This window comes from Arachis ipaensis, chromosome B5, assembly GCF_059453495.1.
Source record: "Arachis ipaensis isolate K30076 ecotype BB chromosome B5, ASM5945349v1, whole genome shotgun sequence".
Lineage (NCBI taxonomy): Eukaryota > Viridiplantae > Streptophyta > Magnoliopsida > Fabales > Fabaceae > Arachis > Arachis ipaensis.
Window position 1 is genome coordinate 86,557,870 of NC_142440.1, and position 9,226 is coordinate 86,567,095.

Genomic DNA, 9,226 nt, shown 5'->3' on the forward strand with positions numbered 1-9,226 from the left:
TGAACTATATTTTATAATTATATGATTAATATGTTTATTTTATAATTTAAATTAGAAATAATTAATTGAACTTAGCAATATGTTGATAAATAATGTTTCTAAATATTTTTAATAAAGTACATTTGATTTTAAAATTATCCTACCCTTCAATTTTATCAAAATATCTATTCATATCTATCCATATTACTTTATAAAATCCCTAATTTCTAACCCTAATTCCCAAATTCATTCAGAAATCCTAATTCCCAAATTAATTGAGAAACCCTAACCCTAGAGACCCCATCCCTCACCACACTCAGCCGCACCCCCACCCCCTTTCCTTTCCTAAACATAAACATCACACACAACAGAGAAAGAAACAGACAGAGGGAAGAGATGCTGCTCCGCTGCCGCCGTGACGTGACCACCGGACTGCCGCACTCTGTGCTGTCCAGCTCGCCGCCACCGACGCGTCTCGCCTGCGCTGTCGTCTCCCCTGAGCGGTTGCCGTCATCGCGCGAGAAAGGAGGCGGAGCTCCCGAGGGGTCGTTGAGCCGCTACGGTCACCGTCATCTCGGCTGTCCCCACCACCGTTGGACCCATCGCACGCGTAGTTGTCCAAGGAGCGCCGCTGACCATCGCTGCTGCCACTAGGGTTTATCGCCGTTGCTCTACCTTGCTATTGCCATCAGAGCCGCCAGTGAGGAAGGGTGCCCGAACGCCGTCGCTGGGAAGGAGGCTTGGCCGTCGTCGAACAGAACGCGATGGTACTGAGAGGCATCACCGTTGATGACGCCAAAGCTCGACAAAGGCTGTAGTACCGTCGCCGAACCACCGCGCTACCGTAGCTGTCGCCGAGAAGGTTGTTAGAGCTTGCCGAGGATACTGTTCTGATTCTGAAGCAATTTATCCATGTCACTACTCATCTTTAGCTCCTGTTCTGCCTCTGCCTTTGAATTCTACAAGTTGCCGGAGCTTTCTGCCATTGGGAACTAACATTCGAGCTGCACTGGAAACCACCATTGGAACCACTACTGTTTTGGTAAGCTCTACCCCCTGTTTCTGCTTCCTTGTCCTACCAATTTATTTCTACTTTGAAGCTTGTACCTGAAACTGTTTGTATTGTATAAAGAGATTATTGTAAAATTACCTTGCCGCCGCCGTTACTGGATGTAGCTGCCGGCTCTATTTGGAGATTGCTAGTGCCATTGGAGTCACCGGGAACTAATGTTCGAGCCACTATTGATGATTCTGATGCTGCTATGTAGGTCCCGAGCTGCTGTGTTGTTGCCAGAGGAAGGGAACTCATAGGAAAAACGTCACCGAGGCTGCTGCTTGGTTTAATTGCGTTGTTAATACGACATTGAGGTAGGGGACTTATTTCAAAAATTAACAGTTTTAACTTATGAATGCCAATGAGGTTTAGTGAGTAATTGCAAATAATTCATAAATATGATTAATTGATAGGAATAAGTTTGGTTTGAGGTTGTGAAATTTGGATTAAGTTTGATATTGAGATGATATTCTAGTGTTTCAATTAGTTTATTGAGTTTAGGTTATGGCTGTGAATGTTACTGGGCTTTGTTATTGTGAGTAATTAATTTGGCAAGGTTAATTTTGGTTAATGCTATGACTGATATTGGTTTTCTGATTTTGATGGATTTGTTGAAGATTCTGACCTATGTGGTATTGCTGAATTGGTTGAAATGTGGCTGTGAATGGTGATTCATTTGATAATACTTTTTAAACTGAAATTTGATGAGTTAACTATTGAAAAGTTGTTGTATTGATAATTGATGAACTATGTTGGATTTGTGTTTGATTTGGGATTATTGTGATGATGGTTTGAGTTGTGGCTGTATTTTGATTATTGAAAATAAGCGTTTATTGTTGATTTTAGTAATCTGATATGTCGAAATGGCTGTGAAATTGACTTGTGACTTGTTGGAATTGGTTTTGATGCTTGTTAATGTTGATTCGTGATTAATTAGAGTTATGTTTGAAAACTGCTAAAAGATTAAAGTTTGATTACCGAATTATTCTCTTGAAATATGACTTCTAAAACAAAATAGTTATTTTGTTAACAAGTAAATGACTTTGAATTATGAAAGGCTGATTTTTTTGGGATTACTAGTTGATTGTGTTTAATTTTGAAAGGATTTTATGTTAAGTGAAAAGTAAATATGAAATGGTGAGATTGGATTGATGGATTAGCAGAAATTGTGGAGTATGATTGATTTGCTAATTATTATGAAGTGCGAATATCTGATTGATTGAGAATTGTCTGTTTGAAAATTATTGAGAAAAGGGCTGGTGATTTGTTGAGAAAGAGGGAACCCGTAAGGGTGGCTAAGTCCGAGTTTTAGGGGAGGTGCTGCTGAAATTTTATAAAATCTGAGGTTTTATTTGAGAAGTTATTTTAGCAGACTTGGACTTGGAAAATGATTATTTAAGTTTTATTTAGTAAAGAAAAGAATTATTCTATTTTAAATTCGATTTACCAAAGAAAGGTTTATGTTTCAAAATTAAATTATTTAAGAAAAAAACTATGTTTTGAGATTGATTCAATATGAAAAGAATTATGTTTTAAGCTTGAAGCAAATGATTATTTTTTAGAAATTTGGTGAAATAATAATATTTGAATTTGAATAGTAAGAGAGATGATTTTTGAATCTTTGTGAAGTCAGTAAACTTGAGAAAGAGTTTTATTTGATTACCTCTAATGAAAGGTTATGTTTTGAAAAGTGTTTAATGAATTTAAAAATAAATGATTTTCTTGAGTCTTTGATAGAGAACTAAAATGAAATATAGTTTTAAAGTTGGCTTGATTCAAGATTGCCATAGCAGAGATTATGAACTGAATTGATGATTGAGATTTTTATGAACGAATGGTAAAGAGAAATGGCTTGAGCCAAGATATTACAAAAGTGAAAGATGTAAAGTTTGTATCGTATGATTGAATAGAGAAAGAAAAAGATATTGCATAAGAATGTGAATGTGATAATGAATGATGATAATGAGAATTATTATATAATGATCTGCTCCGTGAAGGCAGTCAGATAGATAGTGGTACGACCACAGAACGTTTTCCAGTGTTACACAGCTATTGAGAGCTGTACCTGCAACTGATAACCTGGGATCACTTGTAGAGGATATTAATTCATACACGGCTAGAATGCCGCACCTGTAAGGCAAGGATTGCTTACAGAGAATATGATTTCATACACGGCTGGAATGCCATCATCTGTAAGGTAGAGTCTGCTTATAGAGGATATGACGCATACGTCAGTTAGTGAGAACTGTACCTATACTGACTGGAAAATCATACCCGTTTTAGCTGCTTCGGGTTACGTCGGGAGCGGGTAGAAACCGACAAATAAGCTCATTACCTGCACTAGGGCTAGACATGCATCATCCTTGTGTTGCGCATCTGCATTTGATTAGGTTTGCTTGTTGTACTTCCCTGTGATTATGCTGTTTACCTTGCTGTGACTTGTTTGTGTGCTGAATTGAATCTCTTGTTAGTGCTATTAGTTGGTGAATGTATGATGATGATTAAGAATTGACGTTGTGATTGAAAATTAACTATGTGGTTGAGAAATGCTTAATGTGACCAGTTTTATATTTTGGAATTTGTTTTGAGCTTAGATTTTTGAAAGAGGTAAATAATTAGTTAAAGTAAAACCAAGAATAGTACTTTCAAAAAGGTTTGATAAAAATATAGTTTCCTTGAGTATGTTAATTATTTGCATGTTAATCATTACTTTTACGGCATTCCCATTCCCTATTTAGAACGTGTGGTTTGTTCTCACCCCAAAATCTTCCACCCTTTCAGTGACACAGGTTCGAAGACTCCGTTTAAAGCTGCAAGCGATTATGGAACTTATTTATGAGTTAAGTTAATAACTTGAGTTTCTTTCATAGAATTCCCTCGCCTTTGTAGCTTTAGTTTTTATTTTATGCAGAGGGATAGGAGTTGTATCTAAGTTACACTTGAATTTGTTTGTATAATATTTACTAATAATTATATGATTATTATTATTTGGTGATGCTTGATATATGATTTGATAAATAAAAACAAAATTTTTTGGCATTTTCTACTAAAACTGAAACATGATATCGAACTAAAGGCTCAATATTAAATAGTTAATAAGGAAAACAGGCCAGTAACGCCTTACTTTTGGTACGATCATAACGTATTGGAAGTTGGGTCGTTACAGTCTCTGCCTCCTCTGTTATAGTTGTCCCTCCAGCCATGGTTGGAATTATCTCTCCAACTTTGGTTGGAGTTGTCTTGCCATCCTTGGTTATAGTTCCTACCTTGGTTGTAGTTGCCGCCTTGTTGGTTGTATCCTTGATTTGGGCGGTCATAGAAGTTATGAGTAGCTTCCACAGTATTGTCTTCTTGTTGGAGCTGCGGGCATTCATCAGTATATTGACTATAATCAGCACATATGCCACATACTCTTTGGGGAAATAACTGTTGGCTTTGTTGTGGTGGGGAAGGCTGAGCTTGTTGTTGTTGATTCAACTGTAATTGCTTCAGTAAGTTGGTCATTTTACATATACTCTGTGTAGGAGCAGAAGTCTCAGTACTAGAGGAAATTTCTGCAACAGATTTCGAGTGGCTATTCCTGTGCCTGTGATTCCTGGTGGACTCAGCTAAGTCGCTGATTAGTTGCCATGCTTCATCTGTGGTCCTGTACTTTTTCAGAGAACCATTACTAGCACCATCTAGTGTAGTTTTATCCCGAGGCTTCATGCCTTGAGTGAAATAGCTGATTAACACTAGCCTGTCAATCATGTGATGGGGGCATACGTCCAGAAGGTTCTTAAAACGCTCCCAGTACTCATAGAGAGTTTCTGATTCACCTTGAACAATGCATGAGATCTCTTTCCTTAGTATGTCTGTAACTTCAGCTGGAAAGTATTTTTCTAGAAATTCTCTTCTGAGTGTATCCCAGTTGGTAACAGTCGCTTTAGGTTAGGAGTAGTACGATTCCCTCACCTTTCCCTCAAGAGAAAACGGGAAGGCAGTTAATAGAATAGAAGTTTCATTCGCACCCTGACGCCTAACAGTAGAACAGGCTATCTGAAAATCCCTAAGGTGCTTGATAGGCTCCTAAGCAAGTAAGCCATGAAACTTGGGCATCAAGTTGATTAGTGCAGTCTTCAGTTCAAAATCTACAGCAAGATTAATCCTGGAGAGTAATCCTCCTGGGTGCTGCCATTTTATCTGCACGTGAATTAACTGAATCAGTAGTAAAGGAGCTTGTTTCGCTCTTGGACGGCGGTTCAAATTCGTCCTCAGATGAGACTGGTGAATTGATAACAAGCACTTCACCACCCTCAGAGGTTTACCGACGTCGAGCTCGCCTAATACGTGAAATAGTTCTTTCAATTTCAGGATCAAATGCGGCTAAGCTCGGATCAGGCAGTGAACGCGTCATTCAATTAAAGAAACATACATCTCATGGTAATAAAATAAAAATAAAATATGCAAATAAAAATAAAAATATGTACACTAATAAATAATTTAGCACACAATTGCAACTCCTCGACAATGGTGCCAAAAACTGGTGCGTGGCAGAAGTTAGACCAATTAAGAGATTGTGATATAAGAACAGCGTTGCGAGTATAGCTCTTAACCAGCTAAAATCCGCCTCACCAATTTAGAAAGGTGTCACAAAAATTTAAAATAAAAATACTGGGAGTATGAGTCACAGGTCGTCTCCTAACGAGTTGCGAGAAAGGATGCTATTTTATTAATTTGGAATTTCCAAGAGAGTTTGAGTTTGGATAATGAGTAATTAAATAAATGTAAATTAAAGCAACAAAAACTAAGAATGATTATTAATATTCTAGGTAAAAAGCCTTGACTGGGGGAATGATTAATTGGAAGTTCTATCCTTGTTGGGATCTCTTAAGTGTAGTATTAAAAAGGTGGTTATTTTCACTTAAGAATGTAGAATAATCCAATTACTACTTTAAACAAGAATTAAGAATGTGGAATAAATAAAAGAGTAAGTAAGGAAACAAACTAGAATAGTATCTTCAACGGAGGTAATGGCTCTTCAATATCCAAAAGCATAAAACTAATAAACTATGAATGAAGAAGAGAACCTAGAGGAAGAGTAATTTCTCTCTAGATTCAGATCTAAAACCTAAAACTATCCTAATGAGAATGTATCAATGTGTGTAAAAGAGTGTGTTCAGTCTCTACATGTTCCTTGGCTTTATTCTGTGTTTCTGGGCCGAAAACTGGGTCAAAATGCGGCCCAAAATCGCCCCAGCATTTTCTATTATTTCTGCAGATCGCGCAGGTCACACATACGCATCGTCCACGCGTTCGCGTCATTGGTGCAAACTCTAATCCACGCGTACACATCTGGCACGCGCACGCGTCACTGCAATTTTCTCCATTCCGCGGACTCGCGTGAGCCATGCGCGCGCGTCGGTGTTAGCTTGTCATCTCCTTAGTTTCTTGTGTTCCTTCCATTTTTGCAAGCTTCCTCTCCATTCTCTAAGCCATTCGTGCCCTATAAAGCCTGAAACACTTAACACACGGATCACAGCATCGAATGGTATAAATGAGACTTAAAATATACTAACTAAAGATCTCTAGGAAGCAAGTTTTCAACCATAGAATAATACTAGGAAGGAAAATGTAAAATCATGCAATTCGTATGAATAAGTGGGTGAAGACTTGATGAAACCACTCAATTAAACACAAGATAAACCATAAAATAGTGATTTATCAGGCTTTGATTGACTCTGTATTAAGAGAAGCTTTTCATGCTTCCTCTCCATGGTTACAGAAAAAGATCTTTGAGCCTTAAACACAAGGAAGTCCTCATTCAATTGAAGGACTAACTCTCCTCTGTCCACATCAATCACAGCCCTTTCTGTGGCTAGGAAGTGTCTTACAAGGATAATGGATTCATCCTCTTCCTTCCCGTGTCTACGATTATGAAATCAGCAGGGATGTATAGGCCTTCAACCTTCACTAAGACATCCTCTACAAGTCCATAAGCCTGTTTCATTGATCTATCTGCCATCTCTAGTGAGATTCTTGTAGCTTGTACCTCAAAGATCCCTAGTTTCTCCATTACAGAGAGTGGCATGAGGTTTATACTTGACCTCAAGTCATACAGAGCCTTCTCAAAGGTCATGGTGCCTATGTTACAGGGTATTAAGAACTTTCCGGGATCTGATTTCTTCTGAGGTAATTTCAGTTGAACCAAGGCATTCATTTCATTGATGAGCAATGGAGGTTCATCCTCCCAAGTCTCATTATCAAATAACTTGGCATTCAGCTTCATGATTGCTCTTAGATACTGAGTTACTTGCTCTTCAACAATATATTCATCCTCTTCAGAGTAGAAATACTCATCAGAGCTCATGAATGGCAACAGTAAGTTCAGTGGAATCTCTATGGTCTCTATATGAGCCTCAGATTCCTTTGGTTCCTCATTAAGGAACTCCTTAGTGGTCAGTGGACATCCATTGAGGTCTTCCTCACTGGAAATCACTGCCTCTTCCTCCTCTATAGGTTCTGCCACTTTGGGTATATTGATGGCCCTGCACTTTCTCTTTGGATTCTCTTCTGTATTGCTTCGGAGAGTACTAGAAGGGATTTCAGTAACTCTTTTACTCAGCTGACCCACTTGTGCCTCCAAATTTTTGATGGAGGACCTTATTTCAGTCATGAAACTGAGAGTGGTCTTAGATAGATCAGAGACTATGGTTGCTAATTCAGAGAGGCTCTGCTTAGAATTCTCTGTCTGTTGCTGAGAAGATGATGGAAAAGGCTTGCTATTGCCAAACTTATTTCTCCCACCATTATTATTATTGAAGCCTTGATTAGGCTTCTGCTGATCCTTCTATGAGAAATTAGGATGATTCCTCCATGAAGGATTGTAAGTGTTTCCATAGGATTCTCCCATGTAATTCACCTCTTCCATTCCAGGATTCTCAGGGTCATAAGCTTCTCCTTCAGAGGAAGCTTCTTTAGCACTGCCAGATGCAGCTTGCATTCCAGTCAGATTCTGAGAAATCATATTGACTTGCTGAGCCAATACGGCATTCAGAGTATCAATCTCAAGAACTCCTTTCTTCTGAGTCCTCCCATTATTCACAGGATTTCTTTCAGAAGTATACATGAACTGGTTGTTTGCAACTATTTCAATGAGTTCCTAGGCTTCTGCAGGCGTTTTCTTCAGATGAAGAGATCCACCAGCAGAGAGGTCCAATGACATCTTGGACGATTCAGACAGACCATCATAGAATATACATAAGATGCTCCATTCTAAAAGCATGTTAGAAGGACACCTTCTGATCAATTGCTTGTATCTTTTCCAAGCTTCATAGAGGGATTCACCTTCCTTCTGTCTGAAGGTTTGGACTTCCACTCTAAGGTTGCTCAACTTTTGAGGTGGAAAGAATTTGGCCAAGAAAGCATTGACCAACTTTTTCCAAGAGTTCAGGCTGTCTTTAGGTTGTGAGTCCAACCATATCCTAGCTCTGTCTCTTACAGCAAAGGGGAAAAACATAAGTCTGTAGACCTCGGGATTAACTTTATTGGTCTTAACAGTGTCACAGATTTACAAGAATTCAGCTAAGAACTGATGAGGATCTTCCAATAGAAGTCCATGAAACTTACAATTCTGCTGCATTAGAGAAACTAATTGAGGCTTAAGCTCAAAGTTGTTTGCTCCAATTGTAGGAATTGAGATGCTTCTTCCATAGAAGTCAGAAGTTGGTGCAGTAAAGTCACCAAGCACCTTCCTTGCATCTCCACCATTGTTATTGTTTTCGGCTGCCATGTCTTCTTTTTTTTCAAAAATTTCTATAAGGTCCTCTCCGAAGTGTTGTGCTTTGGCTTCTCTTAGCTTCCTCTTTAGAGTCCTTTCAGGTTCAGGATCAGCTTCAACAAGAATGTTCTTATCCTTGTTCCTGCTTATAAGAAAAAGAAGAGGAATCCTCTATGTCACAGTATAGATATTCCTTTATATGAGTAGAAGAATGGAAGAATAGAAGAATGAGGTAGAGAGAAATTAAGAAGAATTCGAACACAGAAAGAGGAGAGGGTTCAAATTTTAAGAAGAGGGATGTTAGTGAATAATTAAAATAAATAGAAAGAGATGAGAGAGAGGGAGTATTCAAAAATTAATTAAAAGAAAAGAAAAATATTTTTGTCTTTATTTTAATTATAAGTTAGAATTCAAAATTTAAGAAAGGAAATAAA

At 38.2% G+C, this 9,226-nt stretch overlaps 1 non-coding gene across 1 annotated transcript; it reads left to right on the forward strand.

Annotated features, from left to right (window-relative positions):
* Positions 1-4,777: 4,777 nt before the first annotated feature.
* LOC148564856 (small nucleolar RNA R71) lies at positions 4,778-4,885 on the forward strand. The gene has a single exon (XR_015883894.1). It is a non-coding gene; the product is annotated as a small nucleolar RNA R71 (small nucleolar RNA).
* Positions 4,886-9,226: the final 4,341 nt, after the last annotated feature.